General features: G+C 42.2%; 1 long non-coding RNA gene and 1 other non-coding gene across 3 annotated transcripts; both read left to right on the forward strand.

The window, feature by feature from the left end:
- Positions 1 to 215: 215 nt before the first annotated feature.
- LOC136478597 (small nucleolar RNA R71) lies at positions 216 to 322 on the forward strand. Its single transcript, XR_010764320.1, has one exon. It is a non-coding gene; the product is annotated as a small nucleolar RNA R71 (small nucleolar RNA).
- Positions 323 to 9588: 9266 nt separating this feature from the next.
- LOC136471586 (uncharacterized) lies at positions 9589 to 12331 on the forward strand. Of its 2 annotated transcripts, none has more exons than XR_010762063.1 (3): positions 9589 to 10039; positions 10753 to 10821; positions 11878 to 12331. It is a non-coding gene; the product is annotated as an uncharacterized lncRNA (long non-coding RNA). The 2 variants fall into 2 exon arrangements; XR_010762062.1 differs by having other exon boundaries at positions 10756 to 10821.
- Positions 12332 to 19155: the final 6824 nt, after the last annotated feature.

Consider the following 19155-nt stretch of genomic DNA (forward strand, 5'->3'; position numbering starts at 1 on the left):
AGAGCATGTCCACCTCATTAATGGTGTGCATACCTCTCTTCTTTGGCTAGAGGCATTCTTCATTCCATCCTTGATTGACCACCATCTTTTCGATGAGGTCCTTGGCATCCTTCACATTGTGTTGAAGGAATGCCCCTCCAGCGGTAGCATCCAGGTGACTAAGGGCCATGCCAGTCAGCCCATGATAGAAACCTTAGATTAGGAGCCAATCTTCTATCCCATGATGAGGACAGGCACGAATGTACTCCTAGAGATGCTCTCATGCTTCGGGAATCATCTCATCATACTATTGTTGGAAGCTAGAAATCTTCCCACAAAGGGCACTGGTCTTACCCATCAGGAAAAACTTCTTGAGGAATGCATTGGCACACTTCTCCCAAGTGGTGGCTTCATCCTTATTGGCATAGAACCATTGCTTTGTCTTCCCAAGCAGAGAGAACGAGAAAAGGCGATGGCGGATGGCGTCTGCTGTCACACCCTTGATAGTTGTAAGGAAAATAGACCCTAGGCCCATTTACTTTGGATTTTGGTGTTTGATAACTAACACAACCAAATTGGACTAATGAATTTGCAAGTGTTATGTTTTGTAGTTCAATAGGGTGCAAGACGTGACTTGGACAAAGGCAACGTGATGATTCGATGATCAACACCATAAGCAAGACCTTAGGAGCATAAGAAAAGACACAAAATATCAAGCAAAGTCCAAGCATGAAGATAGGAACCAAGCCAGACACAAGATTGTGAAGAAACGAGCTCACAGAGGGCACAGGATGCTGCACAGGACACTGCATAGGACGCTCCGATGCACAGGATGCTGCACAGGACGCTCCGATCAAGCAACAGTAGAGTCAACAGCAGTGACCGAACGCTGCATAGGATGCTGAGTTCTAGAGTCTGGTCAACATCAGTAAGGTTCTAGAAAGCCATTTTTGTGACCGGACGCGTCCGGTCAGTACTGACAGGATGCTAGCCAGAGTCCGGTCAATAGCAGAAAAGTGGGATTTCGTTTCCAACGGCTACTTTCTCAGTGGGGCTTATAAATAGACCCCCCAGCCGGCCATTTGAGAAGTGTGGAGCTAAGGAAACATACCAAGGGTGTTGATACACCATTTTAGTGATCTCCACTTGCATAGTGCTTAGTGTTTCATCAGGTGATTAGCGTAGGTGCTTTGCGAAGTGCTTAGGTTGATTAGACCACCACTTATGCGCTTGCTCTAGGTTTAGGCCTAGTGTTTAGTGAGGTTTACATACCTCTTACCACCCGGTGCTTGCGAGCACCATTGTTGTACATCAGAGGGGCTTGAAGTCTTGCGAGATCACACCAACCGCGTTTGTGGTGTGGCCGCCACCGTGTACTAGAGGAAACAAGACCCGCGGCGTTTCGACTGGAAGCTTGATAGTGAAGACAGCGGGGAGCATTCGGGAGAGGCTTGCTGGAAGGCATGTCGGAGACCCACTTGCGCGTGGGGAAGGCCTGAGGCTATCCACGGAGTTACCCGACCGGGAGCTTGGCCCTTGCGAGGGATTCCTTGCAAGGGGCTCCAATGAGGACTAGGGGAAAGCTTGCGCGCTTCTCGATACCTCAGTAAAAATACCAGAGTCATCGACAGGAGTTTGCATATCTCTACCTTACTCTTTAGCTTCTGCATTTACATTGATTACTTTACTATATTTGCAGTAGAGATAGCAACACACTAGCAAAACCGTAGTTGCACATTTAGATAGTTTATCTTTTGTATAGGTTTTGCTAAGATTAGAAAAAGAGACCATAGTTTAGAGTTAGAATTTTTAAGTTGCCTAATTCACCCCCCCTTCTTAGGCGTCACGGTCCCTTCAATTGGTATCAGAGCCGGATGGCTCATATTTGGACCTTTTGACTTAACCGTCGTTGAGCCGACGCTATTATAGAGTGATTGGGATGGATACCGCTAGGCCTCCACAATTTGATGGCACTAACTTCCTCTACTATAAGGCTAGAATGGCTTGCCACTTTGAGGTGGTTGATTTAGGTGTATGGAGAGTCACTCGTGATGGGATGAAACCCATTAAGAATCCCGAAAAGCCCACAAAGAGTGACGAAAAAGAAATGCTTTTTAATGCTAGAGCTAAGAATTGCTTGTTTGAATCATTTAGCATAGATGTGTTTAACCAAGTATTGACCTTAAATACGACACATGAAATTTGGTTAAAACTCCAAGAGCTCCATGACGGCACAAGTAATGTCCGTGAGCAAAAACATTGTCTAGCTAAGCAAAATTATGATTCCTTTGCTATGAATGATGATGAGCTTGTTCGTGATATGTATTCTCGATTGAATCTAATTATCAATGAGCTCCATTCAATAGGATTATTAAAGCTAGATGATGCAGACATCGTGAGAAAGATCATCTCCGTTCTACCACAAAAGAAATATGCAAGCATCATCACCATCCTTCACAACATGGAGAACTTGAGCACCATGACCCCGGGCATTGTCATTGGCAAGCTAGTGGCATTTGAAATGTCACGTAAGATGGGTCAAGGAGAAGCATCTTCATCAAGCAAAGGCAAAGCTCTCGCTTGTAGCAAGAAGAAAAAGATGACGTGCAAGAAAGTTGAGTCAAGCTCAAGCTCAAGCTCCTCAAGTGAAGAAGAAGAAGATGATGATGATGATAATGATGAACAAGAATCAAGTGATGATGATCAGTCTTCCTCCTCCACCTCTGACCTTGATGAAGAATCAATCAAACTTATCAAAAAGGTGGAGAAGATGATCGTAAGGCTCAATGTCAAGGGTGTGCCCATCCAAATTCAAGACCTTGTTTTCACTAATTAAAGAAACGAGCAAAGAAAGAGAGGATGCTATGGATGCGGCGAGTTGGGGCACTTTGTGGAAGTTTGTCCAAACAAGCCCACACCCAAGGCAAAGAAGAAGGCATGCAAGAACAAAGCCCTCACATCAATAAGGTCATGGGATGATTCTTTAAGTGAAGAAGATCATCACAAGAGGCGAGGGCGCAAGCACTCATCATCAAGCTCTTTCTCATGTGTGCCTTATGGCACGCGGTAATGAAAGCTCATCCTCTAGTGAGAGCAATAGTGATGATTTGCCTTCTTATAATACAATTATGCAACAAAATCATAAATATGCTAAAGTTTGCACTAGTCAACAAAAGAAGCTCAAAAATTTAAAAGAAGACCTAGGTAGTTCACAAAAGGCATACAAAACCTTACTTGAACAATATGAGAACTTTGCTAATCTCAATGTTGAACTATCTACTAAAATTGAGAAACTTGAGACTAGTGCAACAACAAATGCATGCATAATCAATGATGAGCAACTCTTAAAGAAAAATGAAAAATTAAAAGTAAAGTTAGCTAGCTCACAAGAAGCATATAATAGTTTGCTTGCTAAAATGGAAACCTTATGCAAACATTGTGATGAGCTAACTAATAAAGTTGCTAATCTTGAAGCCGTTAACACAACCCCCACCAAGGCATCTAAAAAGAAAAGTTCTATCTTTAACACGTCTAAAAAGGATGCCTCTACTTCTTGTAATGATTTATGTTTAGACTCACCTTTGTGCAACCAAGTTTGTGTTGAGAAAGTTATTGTAGATACATGCACACAAGAGGTTGCAAAGGAGAATGAGCAACTCAAGCAAGAAGTAGCTCGCCTCACCAAGGACTTGACTCAAGTGAAAGGCAAGGCGAAGCAAACCCAACTTCATCAAGATAACACCGTCAAGAGAGTGAAGAAGCTTGATGAAGAACAAACCGTGGTTTGTTACATGTGCCACAAGGAAGGTCACAAGTCCTATGAGTGCAAGGTGAAGAATGGGGGAGGAGCAAAGAAGGAGAAAAAGCAAACAAGCAAGCTCTCCAACACCTACACCAACAAGGTGGACAAGAAGGCCTCCACACCTTATCTCTTGAAGAAGAAGAAAAATAACAAGGTGGTGGCCATCAAGGTGAACAAGCAAGTCAACAATGGGGTCAAATGCTTTTGGGTGCCAAAGGAAATCATTTCCAACATGAAGAGCACTAAGAAGGTTTGGATCTCGAAAGGGAAGTGAGAAGTCCATCAGACTTCGGGGAATTTGGAGACTTGGCAAAGTTTGGGTGCATTTCATGGGGTGCATCATGATGGACAAAGTCATTGCCAAGTAGGTTAGTGAATACTATGGACCCAAATTCCCCTTCCCATGTTAGGTAACTAGATGTCATTACTTTCAAATAGTATTCATTTCAATTGGTTTTGTTTTTCAATTGATATACTCTTAAAGCATCTAGTTATCTTTCATGCCTATGTTTGCATTTACTTGCTTAAATCTTTTGTCATGCATTCAATAGGTATATCATATGGTAGGCTTGCTCAGTTTTATTATCAACCCTTGGAGCAAACCTACATGGTTTAAAATTATTTAGGAGCACGGCACATAGCTTGTTTTACAATTATTTATCTAATATGTGCCAAAGTCCAAATTGTAGATAATCTCTCTAAAAATATGCACAAATTTTACAAGTAGCCAACACTTGTGTGCACAAATTTAGGGGGAGCTTAATCTACAAGTTGGATGCTTTGAGACTAACACCTTTTCAAGCTTATATTATGTAGTAGTCTCATTGCAAGGAAAATGGAGTCTCCGGAGGAAAGCATTATACTTCAATTGATAGAAATCAAATTGATTTTCACATGTGGTATTTCTAAACCGATATCACCATGTTGATCTCACTTTGATATTTATTTGCTTTCTCCATACATTATATAGATTAACCTCTCTTGTGCAATGAATTGCTAATTATGCATATACTTTGCTTTTTACCATATGTATGCATAAATTTAGGGGGGAGCTTAGTCTATATAATGTGATAGTCAAGTTTTGTGACCTATTCTAGGCTAATCAAATCATTCATTTGGTTCATAAAGTTTGACCCTTCCTTGTGCTACTAATGTATTCCTTTTGGGTGTTTGATGCCAAAGGGGGAGAATTTGAAGGACCAAAGACAAGCATTTAGTTACAAGTAGTAATGGTCCGAGAAAGAGAGGAAAGTGAATTATGGGTTAGTCTAAGTAATGGGAGAATTTTTTTAGAAAGCTAGGCTTTAATCCATAATATCACATAGGGACATTTGCAAGGGCAAGATAAGGTTGCATTGCAAGGGCAAGATAAGGTTGCATATAGTATCTTATATATAGTATCTTTTAGCATCACATAATCTTGTCCCTTGCATTGCATCCTAGCAAGTAGATAGTTTTTTAATTTCAAAAAATTTATTATTTGCTTGCTTTGGTCGTGTTGTCATCAATCACTAAAAAGGAGGAGATTGTAAGGAAAATGGACCCTAGGCCCATTTACTTTGGATTTTGGTGTTTGATGACTAACACAACCAAATTGGACTAATGAATTTGCAAGTGTTATGTTTTGTAGTTCAATAGGGTGCAAGACGTGACTTGGACAAAGGCGATATGATGATTCGATGATCAACACTATAAGCAAGACCTTAGGAGCACAAGAAAAGATACAAGATATCAAGCAAAGTCCAAGCACGAAGATAGAAACTAAGTTGGATGCAAGATCACGAAGAAACGAGCTCACAGAGGGCACAGGACGCTGCACAGGACGCTCCGATCAAGCAACAGTAGAGTCAACAGCAGCGACCGGACGCTGCACAGGACGCTGCACTGGACGCTCCGATGCACAGGACGCTGCACAGGACGCTGAGTTCTAGAGTCCGGTCAACATCAGTAAGGTTCTAGAAAGCCATTTTTGTAACTAGACGCATCCGGTCAGTACTGACAGGACGCTGGCCAGAGTCCAGTCAGTAGCAGAAAAGTGGGATTTCATTCCCAACGGCTACTTTCTCAGTGGGGCTTATAAATAGATCCCCCAACCGGCCATTTAAGAAGTGTGGAGCTAAGGAAACATACCAAGGGTGTTGATACACCATTTTAGTGATCTCCACTTGCATAGTGCTTAGTGTTTCATCAGGTGATTAGCGTAGGTGCTTTGCGAAGTGCTTAGGTTGATTAGACCATCGCTTATGCGCTTGCTCAAGGTTTAGGCCTAGTGTTTAGTGAGGTTTACATACCTCTTACCACCTGGTGCTTACAAGCACCATTGTTGTACATTAGAGGGGCTTGAAGTCTTGTGAGATCACACCAACCGCGTTTGTGGTGTGGCCACCACCGTGTATTGAAGGGAACAAGGCCCATGGCATTTCGGCCGGAAGCTTGATAGTGAAGACGGCAGGGAGCATCTAGGAGAGGCTTGCCGGAAGGCATGTCGGAGACCCACTTGCATATGGGGAAGGCCCGAGGCTATCCACGGAGTTACCCGACTGGGAGCTTGGCCCTTGCGAGGGATTCCTTGCAAGGGGCTCCAACGAGGACTAGGGGGAAGCTTGCGCGCTTCTCGATACCTTGGTAAAAATACCAGAGTCGTTGACAGGAGTTTGCATATCTCTACTTTGCTCTTTAGCTTTTGCATTTACATTGATTACTTTACTATATTTGCGGTAGAGATAGCAACACACTAGCAAAATCGTAGTTGCACATTTAGATAGTTTATCTTTTGCATAGGTTTTGCTAAGGTTAGAAAAAGAGGCCATAGTTTAGAGTTAGAATTTTTAAGTTACCTAATTCACCCCCCCTTCTTAGGCGTCACGGTCCCTTCAATAGTGAAGGTGCCACACACCTCCTAGAAGTGTTGAAGGTGGGCATTGGCATCCTCATGGGGCTTCCCACAAAATAGGTTGGCTTGCACCATGTTGATAAGCGCTGGCTTTAGCTCAAAAGTGGCATCCCCCAAGTTGAATTAGGGTCCCTGGCCACATCAGCGGCTGACGGGTCTGAGAAGTCAGCGATCGACTTTTGAACCATAGCTTCCTTAGGTGGTGGTGTAGAGCTTCCTTCCTGGAACAGATTCAGGTTCGAGATGAACCTTTGAGGAGGAACTTTACAGTGTCTAGTATTCCTCAATAATTGCTCAGGATCTTCAACAAAATTTCCCGGCAATTGGAAACCGCTCATACACTGTCTTGCTTCACAATAACGAGAAACAAAGACAGGGGTAAGCCCCTACACTAATTGATAACTAATTTGATGGTAAATTCTAGATTCAATTTTATTAAAATTCCTAGGCTGATGCTTTCCCCTGCAACGATGCCAGAAATGCTTGTTGGTATTTTTTGTCTATTGGATAATTCCACAAGCCCATAGAATATATCGCTGTAGCACTTCACCCTAGAGTATTCCAAGGTATCATTATTTATTTTTATCTCAAGGGAAAGCGGTAGCTAGGAATGATAATAAAAGAGAGATCCTTATATACCACAACTTAGTATCAACTAATATAAGGGGGTAAACGGAATATGGTAGGAAGGGATGATGATGAAACAAGCCAAGATAAAGATAAATAAGATAACTAGTAAGTATAGCTAGGTGAGAGAACAACGATAGAGTATAGGACTCTTATGTTTCTAACTCTACTCCTGTAACTTAACCAAATCACACAATTGAGAAACACAGATTGATACCTCACAACAAGTATGCTAGGCAATAGACGAGACAATAGGGAATGAAACCCTATTCGAAGCGGCTACCTTTTTATGGGGGCCCTACCTTTTAAGAACTTGCCTACAACATGTGGTGGAATACAAAGGCTAGACAGTGCTATCACCACCTGCTAGCTACCACAAACTATCCATGCAACAAGCGGTAACCAAAGGCAAGATGTGTATAAGCACCACTGTTACACCTTCTCTCACTACTCTAGCTATAATTATGAGGCCAACTAGAGCACCCCATGACAGACGATCATCGCAATACAGGTGTGTTTCTAGGATCACAATCTAGTGTATAACAACTCTATGACCAGATAAGCCACAACAATACTATAACTTGTATAATATTGCACAAAGTAAAGAGGGAGTAAAGTAGAGAAAGAGTAATATATTGAATAAGGTAAAGTCTTACAAAAGAAACAAAAAGGTACAAGAGCTATACTAGACTCTCCAGAAGATAGCTCCGGAAGACCCGAGCAAAGCTCACTACTCAACTCTAACTCCCACTCTATACTACACTACTAAGATAAAGTGGACTATCTACTCTTCACTTGAGCTTGTAGGCTTCTTCACCATGAATGGAGAGGGGGGAGTGACCCTCTATTTATAAGTGGAGGTGGAGGAGCTCCATGTCAGTGATCCATGTGAACTTGATCATGCAACCATTGGATCCACCGCCATAGAACCGCCTTAAATCCAAGGGCCAAGATCATTTGACATGTGCTTAATGTGTAGGGAAGGTGGTGGAGGGCTAGAGCCACCATGGGGAGGCCAGGTGACCTCCCTATGGTAGCTGGACCCCACCACTTCTAGAAGGTGTCCCTACATGTCATGGAGTGTGTTGGCCACTTTTGTCACCTTGGATGCTTCGTTGTGGGCCTATAAATCCGTGTGACTTCATCTTCCACCCTTGAGAGAAAACACAAGTGTGATCCAAGGGTGTGGGGAATGGCTCTGGGATACTTCACATGGATCCTTCCACCTTGGCAAGGCCTGGTGGGTCCATATGCTAGTCGGGCGACCTCCATATGGTGGTCCCACCGGCTCATTTGCCTCCATTTGTTATCTCCTACATAAAAATACCTCAAGTTACAAGTGGACACTGTTATTGATAAAATATGTTCATGTCAGGTTACTCTTCCTTTGAAGCTGAGGTTGTTGACGATGTTTTGAGTGTGTAATTTTGTGACATTTTCACCGTCAATAACTATCATGCCCCAAAATTTCTATTTTGGGTTGTGAATAGAAAACTCTAATAAAATAAATGATTTTATAATTTTTTTTAAAAAATTTCCAAGATTTGAATAGGTTGTTGATAATTTTAAAAATGTAAAATGTGATTTTCTAAAAACTTTTATAATTAATTTGATGGGGTGTTGCATTCATGCCTTTGCATTTCTTTAATTGTGTGAAGAATGAATTTATAAAATTCGATTACGGGCGAATAAATTTTCATTCTATTTATCAAAACATAGTTTAAATGTTTTTTGTTTCAAAATCTTGAAAATGTTTAAGTCTGAAAACTGTTCAAAAGAGTTGTTTTTAAATTAGATTTGAATTTGGCTTTGAAGTAAAAGAAAAGGAAAATGAATTTATTTTGAAAACTGTCTCCCTCTCCCTTTCTAACTCTCAGCCTGGCCACTCTTTTCTCTTGGGCCGAAAGCCCACCGCAGCCCTCCTCCTCCCTCTCACTTCCAGGCGGGACCCGAAGCTCCACTCGCCGACAGGTGGCCCCACCTGTCAGAGGGCATCAACACAACAGTGCCGTCTCCCACCTCCCGCCGTCCTCGGTCTCTCTCTCCATCCGCCATGACCGGGCGACGAGCGCTCCAGTCCTCGCGACCGAGCGCGCCCGCGAGAGACCAGGCCGCTGCGGACCAAGCCGTGCCTGGCCCTGCTCCACCCTCACCGAGTCCCCGGTCGCGACCCGCTCTCTGTGCACGGAGTCAAGCCACCATGGCTGATCCCGGCCAGCCCGAGCTCCATTAGAGCCCAACCCCTTTACTCTGGCCTTAAATCCGACCCCATAAACGCACCCATCACTCTCCTTCCTTCACTCGGCAGTTTGGAGTCCATTATAGCCTTTAATCGACGGCCGCCATTGATGGCAGTGAACCGAGCTCGAATCCCGTCCAAATTCGTCGTTCTTCTCCCTATATAAACCCAAGCTCCAGCTCCTCTGCATCTTTCGCCATCAACCGATCGCTCCCTGTGTTCCATAGTCACTCTAGTGCCACAAATCCCAGCTGCCGTCGCCATTGCCGAGCTCCACCCGCCGTCGTTGAACTCCACGCTTTGGCCGTCTCTGACTCTACCCTTGCTACTGCTGGATTCGCCTTGACCAGGCGATTCACGCCTTTCCTTTCTTCTCCAGGGAATCGTGACGAGTTGGGGTCATTCCAGTGCTCGCCGGAATTCCTCGTCCGCCTTCCCGTCGGTCGCCACCTTCTCGGTGCCACTCCCAGTCGCTGAAATCACGTTCATCGGACGCGCGGTGAGCTCCTCCTCCGCTTGCGCGTCTCCCTGACGTCCTCCGCGCCCTATAGCTCGCAGCCGAGCTGCGCCGGCGAAGTCCGGCCATGGCACCGCCGTGAGCTACTTCCTGCGCGGCGAGCCGGAGACCAAAGCTAGCAGCCCGGTCGTGCACTCGCACTCGTGCGTGTCTTTCTTCTCTTGTTAGCTTGATGATGTCACTCCGATGTCATACATGATTTATGGCCGTTTTCCTTTAGGAAAACAAATCCAGAAATACACTCCAAATACACCATTGTGGACATGGTTCATGGTGCACCGCTCTCACAGCTTCTCCCCGGTCCACGGTTCATGGACCGAGTGCACAGCATAGTGCACGCAAATTTACAATATAGCCTCTTTGCTTATATCAAATTAAATCACTGTTTCACGAGTCATGCTGTTCTTCCACTTCGTCACCTATCTTATATAGTTTTCGTACCTGCAGTCCAGATCCATTTTCTTTTTCAGTTTTGTTTATTTAAAATCCGAAAATGGGTTCAGTTTATTTACAGATTTGGCACCGACTTCAAAAGCTTATAACTTTCAAACCGTACCTCTGTTTTAGGTGGTTCTTTCGCTCACGAGTTCGTATCGTCGAGTACTACGCGTTAGTAAACTTTATAGCATGTTTTTTTTCCATTGTATGGGTACTGTTCTTATTATGTTTTGTGGGCCATATTTGTTGTTTGTCAGTAGAAGGTGCCGATTACCAGAACTTCTAGGACCAGCAGTTTGATATCGCGGAACAAACCCAATTTGAAGGCAAGTGTCTTTGACCATACTTGCTCCTACATTTATTTTATTTTGAGTTAGTTAGATAGACCATTAGTTTGCATGCAGGGTCTTAAATTGAATCCCATGTTAGGGTTTACTAGAACTTGTTACATCATCCTTGAAACCCGGTTTGAATGGGTAGATGTCATGCTTAGCTTTGCAGTCTTGGGATGGGAAAGGTAGTAATTTAATCTTGATTAATGATCTATGCAATGGTTACTGGTAATTTTTTTTAGCAACATGGTGAATAGGAAATCTAAGTAGGATCATTGGTTGTGTTTGATTCTGCTCTGGATCCCTAAGGACCGATTCTCGGAGCATGTAACCTAGCTTAACAGCGCAGCCATGAGGTTTGGATGGGCTGGGCCTGGCTAATTAATTAGGGGGATCCCTATGTGGATTTTAGTCTCAGTGACATGGGTATAGAAGAAGGCTTCTATGCAGGATACCGCTTGGTACAGGAGTTGGCTCCTAGGCTTGCCTAGTCCTAGGTTACGGGAGATGGCTTCCAGCGTGCCTTGTGAGAACTAATACATATGGGAGGACTCTTTGTAAAGGCCTTGTAGTGAAACCCTATTGATCTACCTTGGAAGTGGGTCAAGAGGCTGATCACCTCATAAATGTGAAACACGACTCATGGTGAAAGTGTGCAACCTCTACAGAGTATAAAACTGATATATCAGTCGTGCTCATGGTCAAGAGCGAACTTGGACTTCTTTCATGATTAGATGGATCTAGTTCAATTTGGTGGTTCCCTTGGAAAGGGAATGGCTGGTTCGAGTGGTTTGCTTGGATGGAATCCAGTGTTGGTTGCTCGGATGGAATCCAAGTGTTGGTTCAGGTGGTTCTTTGAGGAGAAGGTGGATTTCACATAGTAATTAGGTGCTAAGGATTTAAGGTATATTAGGATGTGTAACTTAAGTGCTTGTGTCAAACCTGGTAAGCCTTTCCTTGTGTTGGCCCTCATGTCATACTTTCCTACGCTTGCGGAGTACATTTTGATGTACTCACCCTTCCTCTTTGTCCCCCTGCTACCCCACCCAGATGCTGGAAATGACGAGAAGGAGTACATTGAAGACGGTGCCTTTGACCCTGATGACGTGTACTAGGCTAGTGCTGCCCCTGGTCAACCTTCCCGTGGAGATGGTATCCCTTTCCACTAGTAGTTTATGAGTTTTTCTTTCAGACCCATGGGTCATTTTTGTAATCATGTTTTCGTCAGTGTTTTCCTAAACGCTAAACGGTAAACAGTCGGTCACCTACCGTTTAGCCATTATTCAGGCAAAACGTCCCATTAAACGGGCTAAACGGCCAATTAAACGGGGTAAACAGGTGATTAAACAGAAACGGCGCACCACCGTGTAGCGTTTACACGGTGTTTAAATAGGCTAAACGACCGTTTAGGCGAATAGTGGTTTTTGTTATGTAAGCAAATATGCTATGATACTGTAATGAAGCTGACATATGTATGAATAAATTGATCCTAACATACATATGTTGTGCATTCGATTTTGTCCTTAAAATCGGGTGTGACAACAACCGCCAAATAAAAGAATCTTCCTCATCAGAAAAGCAAACAACAAAGGCTAATTGAACTATTTCTAACCATAGATTCATAAGTCCATTGTCCGCACACCTTCTAAAGGTGTATTTAAGATTGCTTCCATCCTAAAGGTTGGCCACCATTTTAGACTTTTCATTTACTAGGATATAAATCTCCCAAAACTGTATAGCTAGACCGGAGGTTCCCAACTAGTTGCCCTCCCAAAATTTCACCTTCTTGCCATTTCCTGTTTTCCATCTAAACCCCATTTTTGCTGTAGACACTACCCACATTAAACCTTTAAAGAACTATGAGGCCCCCCAAAGTCGAACAAAAATGTTAAGACTGGACTTATTGTATTTATAGTCAACAAATTGTCTCCATAACTTATGACCACCTAGGTCATACCTTCTAATACAAGAGACTACCAAACAAAGAATGGTTCTATGGAGGTTCCCAAAACCCCACAAGAATGATTTTTTTGGTGATAATCAACCCCGAAAGAATGTTGTTTCTTTCTTGGAAAGATCATATTACAACCCTTGACTTCCATAATATTTGTGTGCTAGACATAGAAAGTTCTTTGGAAAAGTATGATTGTAAATATCTCTAGTTTTATATAATAGGTAAATGTCCTTGCTGTGCTCCTAGGACCAATGGTTTTCATAATCCTACTCTTAGGTTTATGCATCGTTGGATTGGCTTTACCTTAAAACCCAAGAGTTGATTTGCGTACTATTTCTACCGATGAATATAATCTAAGTACCTATTTGCTATGGTAAACAAAAACATATTTCGCCTTTTACGTCCATGATAGAACAATGGTTAGGAGTTTTCACTATAGTAGGGAGTGTAGAAAGCACCTCTCTAGGTTGCTTCTCACCTTGTTTGTTGGACCATGCCATATTTGCTTACATAAAAGGCATTTGCTTACATACAAGGCAAATGACAATTTAGATGATGATCACTTTTTGCAAGGCCACATGCTTAGAGTTGATGATGATTATTCTTTATTTATGACTTACCACAACTATGCAACCAAGATTCCTTTGCCTTGTGGAAGTCTCGGATTGTATAGCGTGATAAAGTTAGCCCTTAAGCTCGAGGCAAAAGTGCCTGCATGGCATAGTGTTTTAGGTGGACCGGTACAAGAAGGTGTGCGAGTGACTACTACGATGGATTTGAATGTGACATCTCCTACTTTAGCCCTTGCATCGAGAACATTGATATCAGGTCTAGGAAATGTAAAGCCATTGTATGATCACACTGCCTTGCGTCAAGACATAAAAAGACATGATAGTCGCTACCGAAGCAGCTATATGTGGGGAACGAGAGGCATATGGAGATGTGCTTCAGACACATAGGTTGCTACTCGAACATGTTTCAAAGCAAGCTTGGGGGAGAGTACCCCGCCAAGGTAAGTATCATCTTTCCATTGCTCATGTAGAGTCGTACCCAGCCAAGTCATATTAGTTCTCCTTTACTTTCGTATTTAAAAATAATAATAAAATGATGATGAATAAGAATAAAGTTTAACTCCCAACATAGTGCTGAAACTAGTTATACCCTTGCTTAATGGAAATGAGGGGAAGTTACTATGTTAATTCTTTAAGTTCCTCGTACATAGTTCGATACTCTCTTCAATGTTTAAATTTGTTGGCATAACTTGTGACCCTACTTATATCTTTAACCATGTGGGAACAAGAGCTTTCAAGTCTAGGTTATTGTTACAATGTGATATATTTGAGATTTGGAATTAGAACAAGAGCTTTCAAGTCTAGGTTGTTGTTACAATGTGATATATTTGAGATTTGGAATTAAGTTTGCCTATGATCCTAGTAAGGTGAAATCTCAGAGTTCAAATTTAGTCCAATAGTGCATGCCAGGTATCCTTTTCTTTTGATTTCATATGTAAACAATTCAACCGACCTTAATCAAAGCAGTTGTTGATCTATAGCTCTACCATGTTTAAATAATTGGATAAAATAACCAGTGGGTCGCAAGATATAGAAGCTCTAAGTGTTAGCTCGAGGGATCAACAACTATTTGTTTCTGGGCAAATTTAAAGTACTAAATCATTGTTGATCACCAAACTTTTGTTAACTTGGTTCACTAAATCACTATTGATTTATTTTGTATCAAAAAGCAACACATTTGTATATATATACACGGAATCATTTTCTTTTTGTGAGAGAAAGAGTGCATTCATTGATCAAATGTAATATTACAATCCAGTTTCAGGAGCTCATTTATACAATTAGGATAGTTGACTCTTCAAACAGCACAATGCATTGAGTGTCTTGCTAATTGAGCTAATTTGTGGGCTACCTTGTACTCCCAATTGTACTAACGTGCACTTCTGGAAGCATCCTCGTAGTATGTTTAATCTCCTTCACAATATTTGAGTATCTTGACCTGTTCTCCATAGACATTTTCGGGGACTCCACTATGGAATAGCAATCTGATTCAATTATAGTTGTTTTTTTATCCATTCAACCGCTAGCTTGACACCTTCAAAACATGCTACAACTTCTGCCGCTTCAACTATATGGCACAATCTGTGCTTACACTCCATACTGATAATAATACTCTACCTGAGTGGTCTCTGATGATGTCTCCACTATAGTTTTCCTCTCTTGTTGCAAAGAAAGATGCATCAATATTTAGTTTTACCCATCCATCCGGTGGTTCAATCCATATTTCTTCCTTCACTCTCTATCGTTTTTGCTTTGTACAATTTTCTTCGGTTTCCATTTGGTCAATTCTGGTGCTTTCCTTTTGGCATCTTCATTTCTACAATGTTGAATGTTTAACATGAATACCAATAGATAACAATAAACCTTGTTGAACCTACAATGGAAGCAGTGCCACTTCCATGGATAGAATCATTTCTATGTTATGTAGCAGGATCAAAAGCATTCCGGACTTGTATTCTGAAGTTTCTGTTCGGGCACCATGTCCGAGATCTTTCTCAACTCCTCCATGAGTGCCCTTGCTTTGGCACATGCCATGACTGCATGGAAACCATTGACACAATAAATGACATGTCCCATCCACTTCCAAACTCCTTTGCTTCCTATTTTGCATAGTGGCCAGCCCCTCATTTGACGCGAAGATTTTTATTTTTTGTGGAACCGGTGTTGACTAGAATTTTGCCCATATCCGATGGCCACCGTCCGTGGCTGTACTTGTTCATGCAATGTTCTGCATGCCTAGAAAAAACTGCAAAGCAACAAGATAACCTTGCGGCCAGGTGCCACTCTTCTCATAATTCCATGCCAAGACATCGTCTACTTGCATTTATGGAATTCTTTAGAATTTCTTCAGCGTCATGGGCAAGGAACAATTTCTTGATCAAAGCTTCGGGCCTGTTCGACAGGACTGAAAAATACTGTTCCGACTGATTGTTGTGAGAGAAAAATATTGTTCTGACAAAACGTAAACAATGTTTTTGTGAGGTGGCTGGTCAGCCGGCAACCAGCCAGCCAGCCAGCCGAACACAGCCTTCATCCCTTGAACATCGGACTTTACCTGTGATGTACCCATCGAAGTCTACATATTAGGCTCTGTTTGGTGTGACTCTCAGGTGCGCGGCTTCGGCTCCAAAAACATCGTACATCATTGTTTTGAAGCGTAGGTCATCAAAAACGGCTTCGGCTCTTCAAAAATAAACTAAGGAATGGAGGAGCCGGAGTTTTGGGGCTCTGGTCGACTCCGCTAGCTATACATAGAACTACTACTACAAAAATGCTACGTAGGAGCTGGAGCCGGTCGAAGCCCCTTTAAACGGGGCCTTAGGTTTTGTTTGGATACAAAATATTTTTGGAGTTTTAGAAAAATATCATGGTTTTATGAAAGACTTTGGTTTTAGAGTGCCGTAAGTGTTTGAGTGCAATAAACTTTATGGTTTTGAATACCATGGTATTGGAGTTTAAAAACTTCACTCTAGACCTGTTTTTTCTAAACCACTGTTTTGCACGTCAATGGTTCTAAAACTACAATTTCTTGATACTATGGTTTCTTAATACTACGACATCCAAACAAGGCCTATTCTCTTCCCAGTTACCTTTGTAGTTAGAATTCTGGATGTCCAGTTATTTCTCCATATTCTTACGCGATCTCCACTCCCAACACGCCATATTAGCTATTTCTTTAGGTCTAGGCCAAATTCCATGCCCTTTAAGGGCTATGGAGAAATACCGTAGTATACATGAATCATGCTATTATGGTTATATACAAACGTTAGATAGTTTATAGACACTCAAATCGATAACCTGTGTTGTATAAAATTGTCTACCAAGTTATTTTGTACGAGGCAGAAGAACTTACAAATAATAAACTATCTATGGATGGTGCATGTCCTTAAATGTCACATGTCCGTTACCCTTGCTTATTTGTGCCAACAGAACGCGTATGTCTATACGGATCATGCTTAGACGGCGTCATGCCGTGCCCGGCCGCGCATTTGGTCATCTACAGGCCGCGAGCGGCGACGGCCAAGAAGCATGAGCAGCATTATATTTGTGGCCTCAACGACCGTCGGGGGCTGCGAAAAGCCTGAGTGAGCTGTGAAAATAAAGCTGACGCCGGCGGCGCCCCGTGACCTTCAGCCCGGGCGGCGGCAGGGGTATGCCAGGGTATTTATTGGAATACCTAAGATTTAGGTGTAAAAAATAAATATACATAGTATTTATATAACCTATTGGACCAAAAGCCAACAAACCAGCAGCAGAGCAGGCCAACATGGTCAAGGCTCAAGCGGCCAGCTGCGTGCGTACAGAGAATTTTTTTTACGCTTTTTTAAAATTATTTTTAAATTTGACACTGTTTTTTTCTTCTTCAGAACTAACACTTTTAACTGCGACCGCACCTCCCAAGTTGCGCACAGACCACAAGCTGCCTTCACTGTTTTGTAAGATACTACTACAATACCATTATGTTAACAATTTGTACTTTGGGTATTACTGTGGATTTGTTATGGCCATTAGTGCATTTTGATTATTGTTAGGGACGCATGATCCAATGTACTTGTATTGCAAAAATTTTTATATGGAATACCCTGTCACAGAATCCTTGCTCCGCTAGACTAGATCAGACAGGTGACGCTACCGTGGCCACGGAAGTGATAGCTGCCTGCCATTACAAGTTGCCTAGTCAGGAGTGGACGACTCCATATTTACGGCCTGTTTGTTTGGCTGTGGCGTGTCATAAACGATTGTAAATTTCTAGTTGGAATAGTATTTTTCTTTCATACAAACCAGCCAGCAGTACTTCTTTACGAACCAGCAACGATACGAACCAGCCAACCAAACAGGCTGCTAATGGTCAGTCGTCGTCGTCAACCAGCCAACAATATTTCTTCACAAAACAGCAACGATACGAACTAGCCAACCGGCTCCTCAGTCGTCGTCGTCGTGGCACTACTACTCCGGGCGGGCCCTACTTGCTGCGACGCTGCTAAAGCCGCACTGCGGAAAAGACTAAAAGAGGCCACCGTGTGGATTTGGTTGCGCTGCTCGTTGCCGTCGTCTCGTCGCCTCCGCCCGTCGCCGTCGCAGACTCCGGCCGACCAGCCCGTAATAATTTCATCCACGTTGCTTTGAAATTGCCGGCCAGATTTGTTGACCTTTTTCTATCGTGCGGCAGGAGGAAAGCGCTGCACGATTGCATCCATTGGTTTGCTTAGTGGAGTGGCTAAACCAAATCTGAGGTCAACGTGGTCTATTCGAGCCCGAATCTGGAGAGGGGACACACGTGCTCCTTGCAATTTATCTTCAAATTTATCCAAAAGGCGGACACCGAATCTGGATGGTGTTGGACTCTTGGGGTGTTTGGTTCGTGAAATAGAGTAATCCATCGTCATCTTACTATCTAATTTTTAGTTGATTTGTAAAATAGAATGAGTTGATCTATTCCTATCTCATCTCTCACAGGATAATATTTAGTACCAGTACGAAGAATAAAAATATTCTACTAAATTTGAGAAACGGACTTATAATGCATCACTCCATCTAGAATAAGTTAATTCCTAAACACTCTATTGTTGTTCGACGGCGCCTTCTATCTGTTGAGCAAGTGATCAATCCCACATATGTTTATCTCTCTCTCTCTCTCTTTTCCCCTGAGTGCTCTTTATTCTTATATAAGACATTTATAAAATGAGGGCATTCCGGTTAAGTACAGTTTTTAACATGTTGGTAATATTAGAAACCTAACCAGCTTGAGATGGAACCTAGACAAGTGAGCTATGTCGTTTGGTTTGCCAGTCCTATATATATGTTTCTTGTTTTGTTAGGACAAGTTCTCCTTCTACATTTCCTCTACTTATCGTTCTTAGTACTGTTAATTTTAACCCTTACAATGACCATATCATATACTCCCTCTCTTCCAAAATAAGTCTCCATCTCGAATATGGAGAAGTCAAACAATTTCAACTTTAATTAAATATATATATGATAAAAAATACTAATATTTATGATACTAGATAAGCATCGTTAGATTAACCACGTAATATATTTTCATAAAAACCTATTTGAAGATACAAATGGTGATTCAATTTTCTTTAAATCTAGTCAAAGTTAAAATTCAATGACTCCTTGAAGTGCGAGACGGAGACTAATTTTGGGATAGAAGGAGTACTCGGTAGCATAGCATTTTTTTTTCTTTCTAAGGGTTTAGTAGGATTGAAATTCTATAGTTTCAAAAGGAAGCATTGAAATTCTATGGGATGAACCATGTATATGAAACCATATATTTCAAATAATACTTGACTTGAAAAC

The sequence above is a fragment of the Miscanthus floridulus genome, chromosome 8 (assembly GCF_019320115.1).
Source record: "Miscanthus floridulus cultivar M001 chromosome 8, ASM1932011v1, whole genome shotgun sequence".
NCBI classification, from domain to species: Eukaryota; Viridiplantae; Streptophyta; class Magnoliopsida; order Poales; family Poaceae; genus Miscanthus; species Miscanthus floridulus.